The 21133-nt window shown below is 40.0% G+C and overlaps 1 protein-coding gene and 1 long non-coding RNA gene across 8 annotated transcripts in view; one reads left to right on the top strand and one right to left on the bottom strand.

Moving 5' to 3' along the window:
- Positions 1–21133, bottom strand: part of NEGR1 (neuronal growth regulator 1) — a 453778-nt gene that overhangs the window by 2699 nt on the left and 429946 nt on the right. The gene's annotated exons all lie outside the window — the stretch shown is intronic.
- The window catches only part of LOC128415610 (uncharacterized), a 105612-nt gene that overhangs the window by 71354 nt on the left and 13125 nt on the right, over positions 1–21133 (top strand). For 4 of the 6 annotated variants that reach the window (XR_008331011.1, XR_008331013.1, XR_008331010.1 and 1 more), the window contains 2 exons: positions 10072–10149; positions 12418–12530. This is a non-coding gene — a long non-coding RNA (uncharacterized LOC128415610). The remainder of the gene's footprint in view (positions 1–10071; positions 10150–12417; positions 12531–21133) is intronic. The other 2 variants (XR_008331015.1, XR_008331014.1) reach the window with 2 other exon arrangements.

Genomic DNA, 21133 nt, shown 5'->3' with positions numbered 1-21133 from the left:
AGCCACTTTCCCCACAGCCTGAGCAAGTATGTTCTTTCCTGGACCTAAAGTGTTGGTATATACTAATTCTTCCCCCATGTAGGACTTTCTTTTATACAAGAAACTCTGCTCTGTCTATCTGTCATCTATCCATCCATCCATCTTAGGCAAATAAAATCACAGGGCAAAATGAACTATGGTGATTATTGCAGAAGAGTGTTCTATCGTTAAGGTCAAAGGCCACTTCTAGGATTTAACCCAGTAGAAAGTAGCTTTTGCCACCAGCTCAGTCTACTGCATAAAACTTTCTTTCACTCAGCTCTCTATAATGTTGAAATATGCTTCTTGTGCAGGGCTCTCACTACCATTTGGCCGCCATAGCGGCTCTTTGCTGGAGGATAGACTTGTATGTGCCCTCAGTTGCAGAGGACCACGTTGTCCCATTAGTATTGTTGAAGTAAGATCCAGTTGTCAGTTCAGTCGACTTCTGAATGTTGAATGGAGAGAGGGAGATGCCTTTTTGTTCTTTTGGCAGCAAAGGGTCTTGGGGTGGTTCTGTTCTTTTCTATTTAGTTCCAGATGCATTCAGAAGCTGTGGTGGCTGCTCCTCAGTGCTTGGTGGCAGCACTGTCCTTCTGTTCATTGTTCTTTTGTTTATACTCAGACACATTGTGCTGCAAGTGAATGTGTGCCTGTGCATAGGGTTGTCATATTCCCAAAAGTGAAAATCTGGACAAAGTTGTTGACCTCCCCCAACCCCACCCCCAACATTTTGCTGATTCGGTAAAAATCCTCCCAGGTGCCATTTTGATGTGTCCAGGAAAACCCAGACATATGGCAGCTCTGGCTGTGCATAACCTCTGGATTGTGCACCACCAAACTTTAATGTACCTCTGCGGCATCTTGCATCTTGCCTCTGTAAGTGCCTCCACCTGGTATGATCATGGTTCTTGACGTGTGGCTACTCAACATGGCTGGCAGCCAACCATGGCCCATTTCCATGTAAACAGCACTTCATGATGCTACAGGAGCTTAGAAGTGCAATCCCAGTTGTGCTGTTGTTGTTTCTCTAATTGTTTTAGGATGCAACGGGCTCGCTGTGGTATAGTACACTGTGTGAAGAAGGATAGCATCCTACCCTTCAGCAACTGTTCAGAAAAACAGTCCATGGCTCTCAGCAGTGTGTTCCAGTAAAACCAAGTTGTTTGATCACAGCTTGATACAGCTGTTTTGTGGAACATTGAGTTCATTGTCTGAATGCCTCTCGCAGCTGGTCCACTGAAATGTGGGGGTCTCAAGATTGCAGTATATGTTATTCCCCACTGTATTGCTTCTATTCGTTCCTTGTCTGTAAGAGACATGGTCCCCTGTCAAATATTTGAGGAACACCAGATTTTGCAAAGATGACTTTTTAATTTGGTTGCATCAAAGTCTGCTGAATTATCTCAGAGGGTATTTGGAGGAACAGTGAATTGGGAGTAGGTACAAATGTCTAAGAAATACCTGCAGTTATCTTGAGCTGTGATAGTTTACAGATGTTACTGGGGCAAAGCACTTTACACCTTGTCTTGTCTGGAATGACTACTTTGTCACCACTGCTTTGTGATGAGAGTATCTTTTGTCGCCCAGCATGGCTGCAGTCCAGGATTCATTTGCTTTCTTTTGCTTGTCCAGCCTTTCTCTTTCAGCCTCTGTTCTGAACTCTGCATCAGAACTCTGTACTTTCATAATAAACTCCTCCTTCACAAACATCATCTGTGTCATTCCACAGATTCCTGCTAATGTTCTTGATAACAAGCATCTCTTTTTATAGCTTTGCAGTCATGTTACAATAGGCAGAGAAGCATCTTGCAGATACTTTGCCAGACTTTCAAAATACAATACTTCCTAAGTAATGAACTTCTAGATGTGGATTAAACAAGCTTCTAGTCCATATTCCGAGGCATAGGCTGGTTTTAGGGCTGAGCCACATCAGAGGTGGCCAACTCCTGAGAGACTGTGATCTATTTTCAGATTTAAGATTTAAAATCTGGCAATGATCTACGAGGTTTTCCAGGGAAAGCACTGGGACAAAAAAGAGAATTGCTCAGACAAGGACCTCAAAAGCCCAGACCTTTCCCTAGAAAACATGGAGCAAAAAATTACTGTACATTTTATGCTAGATGTCTGACAGCTCTTGATGTATTTCAATTAGGATGGTCAAAGGGAAAAAGTCACTCACAATAATATTGCTTTGAATGAAAACAGCCACAGAGAGAAAGCTTCACCTTCCCTTCCACTGATCAGACAACAATGGGGGGTCGGGGGCGGGGCAGGAGCCAGTTTCAACGACACTGAGGAAAGGGAGCCAGAGATTGACCTGCAATCTACCAAAACCTCATGGGGATCTACCAGTAGATCATGATCGACTTATTGGACATCTCTGCTCTACATGAATCTGGTTCATCCTCAAAAGCCTTTGCAATGCATGAGGGAGATGGGGATGGATTGTCTCGACTTTGCTGTCATCAGGGTTGATTACATGTGATGAGAGGACATGTTCCATGCACTTTACTCCTTGGGCCAAGCACTGCTCTATCATGTTTCTCACATTTTTCAGTATCTTGTTATGTTTCGCATGTGTGGATGCTGTTACACTCATGTCATTTGCTATTATGTGCACTTCTATGGTATCTCCAAATGTGTCATAATTATTTTGTTGAAGCACTTCAATATTTGACTTAATTCCAAAAGGTAGACTAAGAAATTTGAATCTGCCCCATGATGTGTTGAAAATACATAGGTCAGCGGAATTCCCTATCCAGTCCATTTTGCCAAATGCATATTTTGCATCCAGAATCATAAAGATGTTTATACCAGCGAAACGACACTGAACATCTGCTGCCATTGGAATGAAATAATGTTGTCCTCCATTCTGGGATCCAAGCAAATCTGCAGTTTGCTATTTTTCACTCTGTCAGTGATGCTCAAGTACTCAAGCTATTAACCCATGCGGTAGACAGAGTCATTCTGGCTATAAACCCTTCTTTCTCCAAAAGCTCAAGTGATTATTTTTTTTTAAAGGCTGTTAAAATGGTATCTGCATACCTCCAATTTGATGGATGGCTGTTCTGAATTTGTGGATCTATGATTTATCCCACAAATTTTGCCGGGTTCCTAAAAATTCCATTCATCTTTAGCTTGGGGCAGTTTGTGCCAATTCAAGCTGAGATGTGGTCAAGCATCATGACCTAACAGTAGTGTGGTAGATGATGTGGTGATGAAAAAATTGAAGACTAGTTTTGAATCTTCCTATAGCTGCTATGTCTTGTCACAGAATGAACAGAGCCTGTGAGGTGGTGTTCTCCTTGCCCTCCTGTGGCCTGGCTTTGATCCTGGTGCCTTGAGTGCTATGCTGTTTTAGGACTTGCAGACTTCCAGGAATTTGTCACTCTGTCACCCAGCCGTGAACTCTGTGTGTGTGCAACTTCAGAGGCTCTGCAGATGTGTTACTGCCTTTTATAAACTCAGATTCCCTTAGTAATGTCTCCTTTAGTTTCTTAATCTGTCACACTGCATACAGTTTTGACCCTGAGCATGTATGATCCTCAATGCCCCCAAGCGCACTGAACACATTTTGTTTCTTCCTGTTCTGAAAGATTTTAAATGTTAAAGTTTCTGTTTCTGTTAAATGAGAATGACAGCAGAACCGGTAAACCCCAAAAACAATGTTTTTATGATAATGTGATTTCTTAGGACTGTTTAATCACCATCCATTGTTGGCCCCTTTTTATCTGACTGCTGACCTAGGGAACCCTTCTTCAACCTGGTGGATTCTTAAATAAATAAATGTTGGAAATTGCTCCAGGGAAGAGAGACAGAGCAAAAGAGATTTCACGGTCTCTCATATGATGAGGTTAAATATACAAGAGCATTTTACTGACCATTTAATTGAAGCAATATCATCAAGCTTTTAGATCATTATCAGAAAAGTTATTAACTCTTTAGAAAAGAGATCCAGCAGGATCTCACTAGTTGCAGCGGAGGCCTTGCATACTAATGAGATCATTTAAAAATAATAATTAAATATACACTTAAAATGTATACTCTTAAAAGATCTCATACAGATTGTTAAAATAAAAATTACAGCAACAGCCCTTTCATTAAAAGTAAGCAGCCCTAATAGAGAAGAAAGTTCCAAAGGGCTGATTGCAGCAAACTTAAAAGCAATCATAAAAACAGGAAGAATAATTCATTCCCACTGTGTATGTTTGCTCATATATCTAGATCACTAACAGCCTCCAAGCTGTTACAACGTACTTCCAGAACTTGAGTACATAGTTACAACTCCACCACATATGCCAATATCTTCCTCGTACATTATAACTTTGCCAGCTTAAAGGGGAACCTGATCTCGCCATACAAGCTAGTCAGACCGGGGTTTAAAACCAGTAGTGGACCACCTTCAAAGAATTCTCCCTAATGTTAGTAGACATGGACTTAAAGGAACAAGTGGACCAGAACTTAGGCTATTGAGAATCTTTCTATGCCCTTCTAAAATGTGTCTCTCTGTGTGGGGGGGGGGGGCGTTATTGGGTTGCTGTTGTTTTTATTTTGCTTATGTACTTTGTGGTTTTATATTCTGATTTTATTCTGTGAACTGCCCTGAGACCTGCAGGTATAGGGTGGTATAATTATCCAATCAATCATCATCATCATTATCATCATCATTCAGTTCACCTATAGGGTCCGGCTCCCACACTGATTTCAAAATAATAAGTGGAGAGAACTGCAATTGTAGGGAATATATCAGAGACCCTGCCTTTCTGGGCACTTGTTCATAGCTGTCAACGTTTCCCCTTTTTAAAGGGAAATTCCCTTATTCTGAATAGGATTCATCGCAAGAAAAGTGAAAAGTTGACAGCTATGCACTTGCTACAGCTAGATGTTCATAAAGTTTCAGCGCACTAGTGGCTACACCATGCAATAACAATGCAATTTAAGTTGCAGGAAACAACAGGAGGGCCCAGTGCTCTTGTGCTCAGGTCCTATATATATGTTGATGCACCAGCCCTGGGCCTTTGAAGATGCAGCACATTACTATGCCCTCAGAAACAAGATGTCTGACTTTTCTTTAGAGACAGTTTTTTCCTAAAATCTCAATGTCTAGTTTATTCAGACAGATTTCCCCCTCTTAATGCCTGTGTCATTGCTCCTTAATATTGACAAAAATATGCTAAAAATATGAACAATTCTCACACAGTATATGTTTTATCATATGCATGCACACTCCAGGTTTCCATAAAGTAACTAGTGCATAAGCAGAGACATACAACAATGCACACAACTGTATAAAAATACTTCTTGTATTTTTCCTTGTATAAGGCGCCCCCATGTATAAGATGACTCCTATTTTTTTAACTCAAAATTAAGAAATTAAGTTGTTTAGCTTTTTGGGGGGTGGGGTGGGGGAGGTCACTTTCGCCAATCGCTCACCCGCCTGCCTGCCACTGCCAGTCGCTTGCCACAGCCACTGCCGATTGCACACCTCGCAGCACCCGCGAATAGTCTGCCTGCTCACCACCACCAACAGCCCACCTGCCCACTTGCCGCAGCTGCCAATCGCCTGCCCGCCTCGCCACAGCCGCCAATCACCTGCCCAATTGCCGCAGCCGCAGCCAATCGGCAGCAGGCCTTGCCGCAGCCACCAATCACCTGCCCAGTCGCTGCTGCCAATCTCCTGCTTGCTGCTGCCATTAATCGCATGTCCCCCCTCTGCATTCACTATCTGTGTGTAAGACAACACCCAATTTTTGCCTTTTTTTTTGAGCAAAAAGCATCGTCTTATACACAAAAAAATACTGTACAAATGTACTATTAGTCAAATTATGCTGCATAAATGTAGTACATAGTAGTTCCGTCTTCATTCAACTCTTTTATAAATGTTGTATATATGATGTATTACTTGTTGTGTATAGTTTTGCATATAAGTAGTTGAGCTTTTGAGAAATGCACAGGGGGCTGGGACATAAGCAGGCACTCAATACAAGAGGTGGTTTCAAGCAGGTGGGAATTGCCAATTTCCAGTATAATTCCATTTAAAGCTTATTCCTCCTCCATCCTCACTCCTCCTTCTGTTATGGGACAATGACTGATTACAGTCATACCTCATGTTAGGTTTGCTGCATGCTATGTTCTTTCAGGTTACGTCCCATGGCATCCCGGAAGTACCAGAAAGGGCTACCTCTGGGTTTCGCTGCTCACGCATGCGCAGAAGCATTGAATCGTGCTTCGCGCATGCGCACAAGCACCAAATTGCAACCCGCGCGTGCGCAGACGTGCTGCTGTGGGTCGCGCTATTTTCATGTTGCGAACGGGCCTCCGGAACGGATCCCGTTCCCAACCAGAGGTACCACTGTACAGACATGGTTGCAGAGTTGTCTGTGTGTGCAGCTTGGCTCACACAAAAGCAGCTAGACTGGGGTCTATGCCTCTGAGCAGTTGAAATGATTGTTCCCCCAAAAATATACCGACTGAATTCCAACGCAACTTAAAAAGCAAAAATGGCAATCTAAAAGCAAAATCCATTTCTACTTTTCTCTTATTCATGTGTTTAAGAAAATGGGGCATCTGCAGTTGTTATTGATTTATAACATTAAGAAAAAGGTAAGCAAATGAGCTGTGCGACTCTCTAAGCTTTCATTTAAAGTACTTTGGCAGTAGCAAAGGTATCTGTAAAGCAAGATGTTTTGGTAATCAACTTCCAAAATAGACAACAATGCATTTAATTCAAATACCCACAATTCACGTCAAGGGCTAAGTTGAGAGAAGTAGAAATGCAAATGAAGGTCTGACCTCAATTTTGCACAAAGGCTTGAATACAGAACACAGGCAGAGCAGGTGAAATAAATGGGGTTGAGGCTGATGAAGCAAATTAAATAAAGTCAAAGTTGTCAAAATGAATTAAACAATGTTGGAGTTGCTGAAGCAAATTATTCAAAGCCAAAGTTGTTTTTTTTAAAAATGGCCCATATCAATTCCATGTGTTCAGCTAATAAACTGAACCTTTAGATTTCATTTGTGAATTTGAAAAAGCTCTCTTTGTCCCAGCCATAATCAGTCACGGACCTTGCCGCAAGGAACCTAAGCCACACTTCATTCTGAACTGTGCCTTTAAATGCCTTGTAAAAAGCCTTCAACTGGTTTTTGAGCTAGTGCATATATTAATAATAATAATAATAATAATAATAATAATAATAATAATAAAAAAGCACTGCTCCAAACAGATATTTTGCATTGTTCAACCTCTGGGCTGATAACTTTTGTAGACTACTAATTAAATACCTTCCCCTCTATCCACTCAAGGCCCTCTTTTGATGTGTGCCTGGCCACTCCAGGCTGGGGAAGCAGATGGAGCAGCTGTTGTCGCATGGCCCATCAGCCTGGCAACGGTGATGAAGTATTTCTCCCGATACTCTTCTCATCAGTGTTATGACAATGTATGTTGGGAGGAAGTACTCCTCTATTTTTCTAACAATGTCAGATACTATGATAGCAGATTATACGAGCAAGACGGTGGACGGATTCCAGCCTGTTTCCAAGAAAAGTTCCACCACCCCTGCTTCTCTCACACCAAAGAGGAACAGAAGCAGGTAGTTCAGAATGGCAACTGCCACTGATGCACATTTTGAGTAGCAAACAGTAATTGAATTTCTCACAGCTGAGGAGATCTTGCCAACTGAGATTCACCACTGCATGATGAATGTATACAGACCTCTACATGTTGTGAATGCTGGATATGCTCTTTGAAAATTGAGCTTAAAGCTAGACCTTATGGCAGCCAGCAGGAATAACTATTAACAAAGAGAATGCACAGATAGCAATTGAACTGGTTGGCAAAGACTGACACATCACATGGCACGAATTGAAAGGAAATCTCTGCAGCATTTAGTGCACTACACTAGCCACGGAGGCCATTTGCACAGAATGCTGCGGGCCTCCACAAAGGAGCATTGTTCTGCCTCAAATCACGATGATTGTTAGGAGAAGGCTCTAGAAAGCATCTGTCCACGATCAAGAGACCTTGAAAAGGAGTAACATATTTTTTTTTTTAAATCAAAATGTAAGTTTTCTGTCTGATACTACACTAGCCATTTTTTGAGATCTTCAGGAAATAACTTTCTGAAGTCTGAATGGATGAAGAAACTATGCACTGAAGCACTGAAAAATATGGCCAAATGGTATTATGGCAGAAATTCTTTGTATTAACATGAATAGCAGGTATTATACGCCTCTTAATCTCTTATGTATGTATGGCACACTGTAAATTGGGCAATTCGTGTTATTCTAGGGATGGGTTTGTTTGTGTGTGTTTGCCTTTACACTGGTTGGCTTATGGTGTTTTCTACCTTATTAAGAGCTACTGATCATGATTGTTGTGTACAGTGGTACCTCGGGTTACATATGCTTCAGGTTAAAGACTCCACTAACCCAGAAAGAGTACCTCGGGTTAAGAACTTTGCTTCAGGATGAGAACAGAAATCGTGCAGTGGCAGCACAGTAGCAGCAGGAGGCCCCATTAGCTAAAGTGGTGCGTCAGGTTAAGAAAAGTTTCAGGTTAAGAACAGACCTCCAGAACGAATTAGGTTCTTAACCCGAGGTACCACTGTATTGCCTTCAGTGTCAGAGGTATGTATACCTGGGGAATCACAAGTGGGCTGTTGCATCCATGTACGGCTTCCCATAGGCATCTGGTTGGCTATTGTGAGAGCAGGATACTGGACTAGGTGATAGTGGGGTGTAGAAGCTCTTGGTGGGGGTTGAATATTGAGATGAGGTGAAGTAATTTGGGGTGCTTTCTCCCCTCCCCGACTCAAAGGGTAACATTAATAAACCCAAGTCAAAAGTTTTGTGTTTCTTTATCTCCCTGTCGTTTCCATATTTTCTGCTCTTATTTCTCTGTGTTTTCCTAAATCTCTGTTGCTTTGTTGTTGTGTTTCCTAAATCTCATTGTTGTGGTTATATTTATTTATACCCCACCTTTCTCCCTGACGGGACCCAAGGTGGCTTACAACTAAAATAGAAACAGCTAAAAAGAAAAGGCAACCATTGGAAAAAAACAAATAAACATGCACAGGGTTGCACTGTAAAACATCATCTTAGACATGGGAGGGAAAAGTAAATTTTAAAGAAACATATATACTCTCTACTCTGGTGAAAACCGTGTTCTGTAGTTAACATAGCATGTAGAAGAGGAGTTCAAGAAGCAAAGGTGACTATCTTTACTTCCATGGGCTCTCCGAGAAGCAAGGCTGTCCAAAATGTCTGCAAAGCTTTGAAGAACTCTGCGTTTATTTATTTTTGTTGTTAAAACACAGCAGTGGAAAATTTATTTAAAAGGCAAACTTTTTTAAACATTTTTTAAAAATCTACATTGCTATGCTTTAACAGCAGCATCAGCAACCCCAGAGCTGTTCAGAACTCTGCAGGCAGCTGGCTAGGTTCATGTTGCAATGGAAGACACAAACAAGCTCTGGGAAGGTCTGAAGCTGCAAAAATCCACACGCAAAGATACACACCACTCAGGGAACTTTTAATTATGTTTAGGTACGAGGAAAAAGAGACAAGCCCCCACTCCCTCTCAAAAATGTGAATCTTACGAAGTTTTAGCAGGTGTGATATGGGCCTTGTGCTAATATGGATTATGGAGGAACTTTCCCAAGAAAAAAAATCCTCTAGACTGCCTGCAATTTAGCAGACATAATCCACTCTGGATAGGCTTCTATGCTTGTAAATTTCACCTCCTTTGGCCAAAGGGGGGGGGGTTAGATTCCCCATTATAGTGAATGAGGAACAGAGAGATTCATTTTATACAGAGTGGCACAGAACCTGAATTACAGATTTAAGTGGAGAAAACACAGAGCAACTCAGAAAAAATTGAACTAAAAGAAACATATAGATACAAGGTAATATTGGGGCCACCGCACATTTCTACTAAATATGCCTTTGGTCTAATCAAGCAAGATGCTTCTTATGTTCTATTCTTGGAACTAGATTGTTCCTGGTCCACCCACAGGATCTATGATCTTAATATTCATGCTCTCTAAATTTCAGGTGCCAGTATCAGATAGAAATGCTCTCTCATCTTCCAGACAATCAAGGACTTTCATCTTTCAATAGCGACCTAAATAAGTAAGTTTGAAAAAGTAATGCTTCTTTGGGAATACTTGTAATGCATTGTGTTACCCAGGTACTTCTGCAATATTGAAATTGGTGCTTTATAGTTCTGAGTTTGGTGAATTTGGTGGTCAGGCTGCTCAGGCCAGATGGTCTGAGCATATTACATAAATCCTGGCCCTATTACACTGGTTCCCAATTAATTTCCAGATCCAGTTCAAAGTTCTGATTTCGACCTATAAAGCCCTAAAAATATTTTCCTATGAAAATATTGTGAGTGAGCATAGAGAGCTTCCTCTCCCAGGATTCTCTTTAAAGGTATCAGAGAAATAACAGGTAACCCAATAGAGCTTCATGACAATTTGTAAGATTGCATTAATCATCATAACAAATAAATATACCTGAATATTTGCTAATTAAAGGTCCTTTCTGAACTTAGCAGAGTATGAAACACAAGAGAGGCAATAAAATTAATGGAAGAAATACGCAAAAGTTCATCCCATTTTGTTTGCTTTGTGGTGCTGCAGTCCCCTGAGTTGGCAATTTAATTGTGTTTTGAATAGCAGACCTAAAAATTTCCCTCATTTCCTTGTAAGAGAAGTCAGAAGCACAGCTGTCACGCTCTTGACAATTTCCAATTTGTGTTGAGTTATTTGCTTCTTATTATGCACAGAGTATGACATGAACAAAACATCACTTTAACTCCTTCTTGGGAATCTTCACCTAATATAATAAATTTACAGAATATAAAATCAAGGCCCCAATTCGGGAACTTTCATTTGCATGAGCAATTCCCTCAGCTTTAAACACTTTGTAGGCCTCACTAATCACCTGAATTTTCAATGTTGCTGAAGCAAATGGAGTTCTCTTTTACACTTTCCTTCCTTTGATTACAAAGCAAAGTTAAATTAGAAATCAGTATGACAAACCAACCTTTCATTTAGATCAAAAATCAAGCTAGGAAGATCAAGCATACTGTAGGTGGTATTTCATCTTATCATATTAAAACAGTTTCCTCAATTTACTACATAATCTGGACTGTTGTGACTTCTTAAGCAAGCAGAAAATTATGCTAATCTGCTTTCCTTCATATGAACTTCAAGCTTAATAAATCATATCCAGATTGTACAAATGCAAACACATCAGATCTACAATGCATCTGTTTTATTTTTTAATGTAATATTAGAAAGGTAATTCAAAGTAAGTAAATGAAATATTCATATTTCTTCTGGTAGATTGGATTCAGCAGCTGGTAAAAGACAAACTTCAGTGCCTGACACCCACAAACTGTTGACACCAGACCTTTTATCTTCATAGAATCATAAAATCAGTGGGGCTTCTGGTATTGCCAAGCATTCACAAGACTGGCTTATTCCCAGAACTGAAGGATACAAATCTACAAAATAAAAACCCAGCAATGCTGTTTTAGCACTAATTGCACAGAGCTGTTGCTTAAAAATACATAAAATACATATTTTGAGAAGGATTTTAAAAAAACAGCAAAAAAGTGCAGATTTAAATGCTTATCCCAATGTTTACCTGTTAATGCAGAAACAGGACAAAATGGACTTCAAGGTGCATAGATATGGATATGATTAAAAATAAACTGAACAGTCCACCCCTTTTAGTGAGTCTGCATGCGGATTTAATCTTAGAGCCACCAAACTTGTAAGCCAGCTGAAGCACAAAGCCAACGTCTTTTTCACCAGTGTGATTGCTTATTGTTGCTGTTAATTATGCACCCTTCACCCTAAGGTGGGTTACAACATTAAAACACAATCTTAATAACAGTTTAAAACAACCTATAATCACAAAAATAAGTTGGATCCTGAATAAATAAATAAATAAATAAATAAAGATATAGTTATTAAATTTATATACCGCTCTATACTTACTCTATGCTCAGGGCGGTTTGCAAGATAAAATCAGAAAATAAAACCACAAAATAGATAATCAAAATCAAAACAAAAACATCCCAATAACTCCCCTCCCATCTGTCTGTCTATCTATCTATCGCACCGAGCCAGCTTTTAGTTAGTGCAGTATCTGTATATTAAAGTATATATTCTTGGGAAACTGTTAACCTGAATTATACTTCTAATAATGTTTTAAATTGCATATCAGTTGTATATTGATTTCAGTGTATGTACAGTTTTAACTTTTGATTTGCTTTGGGAGAAACCCAGTGAACTCCTGTTTTCGGAGGTGATAGGAACACAGTTAATAAATTCACCCCACTTACCCAGGAGTATGCTTCACTGACTTTAATAGGACTTGTTTCAGAGTAGACATGGTTGGAACTGCTGCCTAAGATAGCCACCAGACACAACAGAAGTGCTAGTTCCTGTTGCTGTGGGCCCGTGACCAGCTATTCTGTGTTGAACCAATTTAAACAAGTAAGCCTGGTTTCCTTTCATAGTATTCATGAGTCTCCTGTTCCACATATTATCCTCACAACACTGAGACATAGACTGACAGTGAATAGCCCAAGGACACCCAGGGAGTGGCGATTTTAACCCTGGCTTCCTACACTCTTGTCCATTTAATATCCTTCCACATTTTGGGAAGAGGCATAGAAATGAATAAGTTAGGGATAATCTTTTTTTGATAGGGCTGATAGTTTGGGGGAGAGCTGGTTAACAGCTCTGTGTGTCACTTAAGACTAACCAATTCATTCTCCAGTAGTATTTGGGAGCCATTCCTATGGAATTTAATGGGGCTTACTTCTGAGTAACATATGCTTACTGTGATGCCAGGGACCCCTTCTAGAACAAGGCTAGACACTTTTCAGTTGAGTTATGCACTTAGTACTTTAGTATTCACACTTTTGCAAGGGAGGAGGATGGGAAGAAAACCAGAACTTGGTCCCACCCATGTGACTTCCTTGATCTGACTCATGTGGCCTTATTGGCCCGGCCTACATGACCTCCTTGGCCACAGGTGACCCACCAGTTCCACAGCTTACTAGCAGCCATCGTCTAAACATATTTTAGTTCTTGAATGTTCATTTTCTGCAGCATCTATATTTGTTAATTAGGCTGCTGGCAGCAAAGCACTACGTTGAGAGACATTTGGGTTAGATCTCTTCAATTTCAAAGAGCTGTGCTACTTCCCATCCCTTTATAATCATCCTCAAATTGGAAAACATACGGATATGTTATTCTTAAGAACCCTAAAAGTATTCAAATTAGATGTGAAGGTCAAGTGACTGTTTGTTAAATAACTAGTAAATATAGCAGAAACCTAATTCTGCTTAGCTTAAAATGATGCCTGGAATGAGAATTTATTATGAGAACATCTTGGTGTCGGTTGTGGGATTGTGACTGCCTTGGGGCTAAATCAACCTTAAGGAAGTCTGGCTATTAGGAAAAGAAAGCGAAAGAAACCTAAGAGACCAGATGCTAGTTCATTTTGTAGCTTGCCAAATCTCTGAGGCATGATGTGTGGTGAGTGATCTATTGGAATGTGCTGCCATCTGGGAAGTCCACTAGGCACAGACTCCTTGTCTTGACCTGTGTGACCTCTCCAGCTGTTCCTTGCTTTTCTCTATCTGTATACAGTATATAAATTAATACCCCTTTATCAAATCTCCCTGTCAAACAAATGGCATCAACAGCAGTACTACCGCACCAAGAGACAAGACACTAGCCACGCTGTCTTTCTAAACTCCACATTAAATCATTTAAAAACTTTTGGAAATTCCCGTCCTCCCCCAGGCTTCCTACTGCAGCCTGAAGATGAATCCCCTGAAACATTTGAAAACATCAAACATCGAGTTTGATGTTAGCTTATTTGTCCATTCTAATACAGGTACTGGAATGGGGAACCTTGGGCCTGGAGACCAAATGCCTCCCTCCATGACTCTCTGAGTCATCCTTGGAGCTCTCTTCAAACCACACACCCATCACCGACTAGGGCTGGGTGACAACTGGTTTTCAATATTGTGATGTATCACCAGCTAAACATTGTGATATATTGATATATCACGATATCTGAAATAAAGAAGGAGCTACACAACGGCGAACAGGACAATGTCTTGGCAACTGCTACTACTTAGGGGTCTAAAACTGATAAATGATATTATCTATCACCTCATGGTCACTTTCAGCAGCAGGCAAGGAAAAATGCATCCAAATGGGACTTTTGGTTTGGGGCTTGTCTACCAAATGGTGGTATTCAGCACAATCCAAAGTATGGGGATGAGTCATAGTGAATACAAATAATCTGGGACTGCCAGACTTCCAGCAAGCCTACTAGGTAGCAACAGCCTGGCGGCAGGGGCACAATAATCAGCAATCTGCGAAGCATCGCCACAGCAGTGGAAGGCAGCGGCAGAAGCGTTGGCAGCCTGCGAGGCCTTGTCATGGCGGCGGCAGTAGTGGCGGCAAGAGACAGTGGCAGAAACAGCTTGCCTGCTGATGAAGCTGACTGTGTGATGATTGATCATGTCATTTATCCGATTTAGACCCTTAAGTAGTAGAAGTTGCCAGGACATTGTCCTGTTCGCCTCTGTATAGCTCCATCCTTATTTCAGACACTGTGGTAGATTGCAATGTTTAGCTGCTGATATTGTGAGGTTTAGCTGCTGAAACCATTGCAGTGTTTAACTGGTGAGGTATCGCAGTGTTGAAAACCAGTTATCGCCTAGCCCTTACACACATTGTGATTTGTGATATATTGCCAGTTCTAATACAGTGGTAGGGACGCGGGTGGCGCTGTGGGTAAAACCTCAGCGCCTAGGACTTGCCGATCGCATGGTCGGCAGTTCGAATCCCCGCGGCGGGGTGCGCTCCCGTCGTTTGGTCCCAGCACCTGCCAACCTAGCAGTTCAAAAGCACCCCCGGGTGCAAGTAGATAAATAGGGACCGCTTACCAGCGGGAAGGTAAACGGTGTTCTGTGTGCTGCGCTGGCTCACTATAGAGTGAGATGAGCGCACAACCCTAGAGTCTGTCAAGACTGGCCCGTACGGGCAGGGGTACCTTTACCTTTACCTTTAATACAGTGGTACCTTGGTTTGCATACGTCTTGGTTTGCATACATTTTGGATTACAAACACATCAAACCCGGAAGTGCATGTCCCGGTTTGCAACCTTTTTTTGGGTTACAACCCATTTTTTTGGATTACGAACAAATTTCTTTTGGAGGCCCCATTGGCAAAAGCGCGCCTTGGGTTACAACCTGTTTTGGTTTACAAACGGACCTCCAAGGTACCACTGTATTATGAAACAATTATCATGATGTGAACTTCAAACCGATGTTGGACGATATACCGCTATATCGCCCAGCCCTATCACTGGCCTTACTTTGCACCCTTCTTGAGTGTTTTCGCCTGCTGGAATGCTCTAAGAGTGTCTCTTGCTTGTCTGTATATGGAGGATAGGAGTTTGCCTAGGAACTAGCCTACTGTACGGCTCTATTAATCAACCTAAAATCCTAATCCTAAGAAAAAGAGGCACAATAAATATCTTGGCATTAAATAAAACTCTCCACCATGGATCACTTAACCATTCTTCCTGCAAAGGAATAGCTGCCTGCATTGCATCATAAGGCATATACAAACAATTATATATCTTTAGGGAAAAGGGCTTGCTGTTACAATATAGGCTTAGGCACAGTGGGACTCTACCCTAGTTGGTATTTTCCAGATGATAATGAAAGACAAATAATATATAATAAGCACTTATGCCTATTTTCCTGATAAAAGCACTACCTAATATTTGCTGGATAGACTATGCAGCTTTGGAATTGCAATTCAGTTGCAAGTGATAAAGTGTAGTCATTATGTGCTGTGTTCAACATTGCTACCTTACATTATTTAGCAGATATATGTAAAGATGAAGTAAAATTTAGCTTGGATGTAGGCTGCTGAGTCTGCTAATGACATCTTTGTTGCAATAGCTGAAAGAGAGAGGGAAATGTTGGTGTTAACGTGTGTTATATTAATATAGAAGGATCTTCCCCCCACAAGATAAGCCTCAGGTTTGGAGAAGGTATAATTGCCATGTAGTGAAATAAGACCAATCCTTAAAATAAGTAATGAAGGAGAGAAGGATTTTGATAAAGTACTATCTTGTTATCATTCAGAGTGCAAATTGTTTTATCTTCAATTAGTGAATTCTGCTATTGGTAAAGATAGATCACATATAGGCAAGCATGCCATTTTTAGTCCTTGGGGGAGAGTACCCTTGCTTTATTAAAGGAAGAAGCTAACAGTATTAGTTTTCATAACTTCCTGGCCAGGAGGTTATTATTGTCTAGGGATCTAATTTCTTCTGAATGGTTCTGCCCAACCACTGTGGACTCACGGTGTTGCACATCACTTTTACAAAGAAATCAGCACATTTTGCCTGCCTGATTTCAGCACTCTGTTCCACGGATAGGAAATAATAGACAATATACTTTAAATGAAACTAGATACCATTCCTTGGAAGAGTCAATATGAGCCTAATAATTTGACAGTCCTCTTGAAGAAACGTCAACCGAGTTTGCTTGTGTTTGTTATTGTAAGAGTCATAGGTCCCCCAAGAAAGATTGATTTATCCACATTTAAATCTCATTCATGCTACAATCTCTCCTTTATGATTGACATCAAATTTGATGACAAAAGCAGCATGGTTAGAGCCAAGCCTTGAAAATGAAATGTTTTTCACAAAGTATATATGCATACGGTACTTGTCAGGTATCTATTTCCACTCCTACCTGTATAATCTTAAAATTTGTAAAGCTGCATTACATAAAAATATTTAAACTGGAAAGATAAGTTTTAAACATCATTTTTGCTGATGAACAAAGGAGAGCAAAGTACCCTATTACTATCTATTGAGAAATATAATTATAGCCCTAAATGGCACAGTATCTGAGTACACTGAGAAGCACCTCCTTCCACATGGTTTCCCCCCATATGCTCTGTTCAGCATGTGAGGTCTTGCTTCAGATCCCTTGGCTATCTGAGGTGGAATGGGTGCTGACAAAATGCAGGGCATTTTCTGAGGTGATGTTCACCCGGTGGAATCTCCTTTTTGTTGAGGACTTGACACTATATGCTTTCAGGAGCTTGATCAAACCTGGTTATGTAAAAAGGCCTTTTTACTTTTATGGGCATGCTAATTGTGTCCCACAGGGGGCCTCCCCACTATTTTGTCCATACATTATATTTTGGCCTTGAGACTGGCTGATTTGCTGTTTGCAGGAATTTCTGGCTTTCTATGTATTATTGCATTATTATGAATCCTGTTTAATGTGGGTTTCTTTTTATGTTGCCTTACATTTTATTATTGTAAGAGACCCAGGGTTCTTTTTAAAGGGTGGGCAGGATATGAACTTTTAAAATACATACATGCATACATACATACATTGCAATTATTAATGCAAACCAATTACACAACACATGGCTTTTTCAAAGGTGTTTGTATAAACACAAACTAACCCACTTAGTTTCATTATAAATCATGAATATTAAAAGAACCACAGACTTCTGTATTTGGACTTAGTCAAGGGATAAAACTTAACCATATGCAGGGACTGAAACAGACAGAGGATAGCTGACTGAAGGTCAGAACATATTTTTTCAAAGTAGAGACAGAGGACAACAAACTCTGCATGTCAAAAATGTTTCTTATGAGGAAAGATTGGATGATAATGGAGTTCTGAAGTCCCAATCGAGCCCTACAGATAAAATCTCTAAATATTATACTTTAGTTGAGGATTTATGACTTTTTAGAAGCTGGACAACCGTCTGTATAAAAGCACTGAATTAGAAAGTGTTGGCTCAAGATAGGAGACCTAATCTACTCAGAAAGTGTCACAACAGAATTACGAGTGTTTACACCAGATGAAAGTGTGTCAAAATGGAAAAAACCCACACACTATAATTTATGGTTTCAAGGCCAAAATATGATAATTGAAACAGTGACCTTGGGAGAAGATCAAAAGATGGAATGCACAAAAGACCCGAACTGAAGAAACCTAGAATTGATATTCTTATATAAGTTTCTATTCATTTATCATGACTCAAACCAACAACTTGATTGATCCAGTTCAAGTAAAGTAATTTAGAAAAGGAAGGTGTGTCAAGTCGATTTTATATATATATATATATATATATATATATATATATATATATGCGCAACCCAGAAACTCCCCCTAGATTTTTTTTGTTTCAGCACTGTACACAAAAATAATGGTATTCAGGGACTGGTTCAGAAATAGTTAAGGCATGAGTTCAAATGAAATATATCCTTTCTTTCTTTCTTCAAATTACATGTCTTGAATTGAGTCTTTGTGATGAGAAATGGAAGTATTTAGGTCCATGCACACCTGTACCAGTAAGAATGATGCTAATTTATTAGCCTAATCTACAGGCTATTTAAGCTAATGTAATTGAACTTCAGCCATCATACTCACCAAACTCAGTGAGGGTAAACTATATTAAATCCAAATACTTCATATTAGGCTATGGATGAGATAAGGTACCCATGCTGAGCAGCTGAAGAAAAAGTCTAGATAATTTTCACTGAAAGTTTTGCATCTTCAAAAAAAAATTTGGTTGGTTGGCATCTGTTTTGGGGACAATGGAAGAGTGCATCATTGTAGCTGAAGACAAACGGACTTCACGCCTGAACCACCATTTTGTGATTGATGGGCCAAAGAAATATTTATTTTGGTCAAGCGGGCCCTGGGGGTACAGAGTCCAAGAACCTCTTATCTAGTCAGATTTGACAGAGAACATAACTCAAGACTATTACACATATAAATATTTGAAACATCAACCAGACTTTTCATATTGAGACTCTTGGGAACTCAATGCACTGATTCCTGCTGCTGTAAGAAGCCATTCTGTGCTTGAAACACAATTAACTTCTAAAAACCTTGTGATTCACTTCTACCCAGTAACAGATTATTTACAAATCAGCCCATCTGAAAAAGTAATCCAAATAAATCACACTAATATGGCTACATTGTGGCATATCACACACTTTAAAGATGTTGGATTAACAGTGACTTAATTTTAAAAAATTGTACTGTGTTATCAGGCACATACAGATACCCCAAAGGTCGTAATTTTGAACATTGGTATAATAATCTGATGCAGAATGAAAGACTGAAATGTCAGGCTGGGGGTGGGTGGGATTGGCTTGGGTTGTTGTTGTTTTGCTTGGCTATGCTAGCTGAGCCAGACTCCTAATGGCTGCTGAATATGCATTTGGGATGGAGGCATACTGGAAGTATCCCCTCCAGTTAAGTCAAGTGGGAAGCTCTAAACTGGGATGTTCTAAGGAAGGAGCAGGGTTGAGTCAGCCTGGGACCTAGTGGACCCTGAGCTAGTCTCACAGCCACCAGAGGCCCAGCATAGAGATCAGAGAGCCCGATCATCCTTCCCCCCCACCCCACTTTCTGCCATAGCTGCTGAGACTAGCAGGGCTGCAGATATGCTGGGGAGTGGCGTCACTCCGTCACTCCTCACAGACCTGTCAGAAGCTCACATTTTGGACAGCAACCTTTCATCACTGAGTTGAACTAAAGATTTGTGAGATGGAAGAATATTACACCAACTGCCCCCCAAATTCATTCTGCTTGAGCACAGGCAACAGCCATTCTTTCATCTTGATTAAGTGAAAGCACGTTAAGCTGACTGTATTTGAAATTATGAATTTTCTACTGTGTATATAAATATAGCACAGGTATAGCAACACTGGCCTGATCAATTGCTTTGAGAGTGATCTTGAGCCATAAGACAAATTCGGCTCTCAGATTTATGGCTACTTGCTTCTCTGTACATGGCATAAAAATGAAAACAATGAATAGTCAAATTCTATCATGGTATAATGAGAATGTATTATCCCATAAAGTTCTGCAGGTAAGGTACATACATCAAACCCTCATTTTAAATTTTCTACAGCTGCACTTTGCTCAGATTGTACAGACTACGCAGTAAATTTCACATGATAAGCGTTTTGTCAGATTTTATCTTCCCTTGCCCACAAAGCAATTTTTATTTACATTCAACATCCAAACTCACTATGGCCTAAAATTACTGTCCTAGAATGTCAGTAATAAAAAAAAAGTTCCTTCCAAGTTCAGTTTTAAAATATGGAATGGAAGAAATAAGAAATGAATGTATGGATTCAGGGGAACTTGAAAAAGTTGAGGCAATCAAAAGAGGCATGAAATTTCAGTTTTTGTTTTATTTTATGCCCTTTAACCAGTATCCTTGAAGTAAATTTTCTGCCCTTGAAGAGAAGATGGGTTCTAAACATAACAATATTGTTGGAAAGTCACATATATTGGTAGCCTCTTGGGTAGGTCTTTTTCTGACACCTGGAGTTTCTGGAGTGAAAAAAGGTGAATATTTGTTACACTAGGTGCATGTTTGTGGACAGGGTTGGGGTTTACTGCAGATTTTAAAAATATTTTTAAAAATATTTACAGTATTATTCACTTCTACTAGTAAAAATAAAACTGCACGAATAAGTACATACCTAGATAAAACAAAGCTAAACCTTAAATTTGTGACAGTAGTACTTCCCCATCAATCCAACTTAACCAAACAATTTGTTGTGGCTCAGTTTGTATCAGTGCCACACAGCTGTAGATTTATGCAGTGGTTCTGTTTGGTCACAACTCAACACACGTATTGTAAATATATATTTAGGAAGGCATAGTACTTGTAATTTCTATAAACATTCACATTCATATATTCACCAGTTATTTTGAAAAGTAACTAAATATGGAATTCTTATCTATTAAATGCCGTACCAATTGTGTTTTAGGAAAGCTGATTGAGGCAAGAGCAGGTGGTATGCCTTGTCAGAAAAACTAATTTTTGTTTTAAAAAGGGTACATATGTCGAATTTCATCTGCTATAATTAGACAGAAGGCTTGGTTACTGCTGTATGTTTAGCATTTGACAAGTTAAGAGCCTCCAGATTATTAAACTAAATTGACTTGGCTTGTCGACTGAAAGCTGAGATAACATACGCTGCATAGTAACAGAACTCT

This window comes from Podarcis raffonei, chromosome 6 (assembly GCF_027172205.1).
Source record: "Podarcis raffonei isolate rPodRaf1 chromosome 6, rPodRaf1.pri, whole genome shotgun sequence".
NCBI classification, from domain to species: domain Eukaryota; kingdom Metazoa; phylum Chordata; class Lepidosauria; order Squamata; family Lacertidae; genus Podarcis; species Podarcis raffonei.
This window is presented reverse-complemented; position numbering and strand designations above follow the sequence as displayed.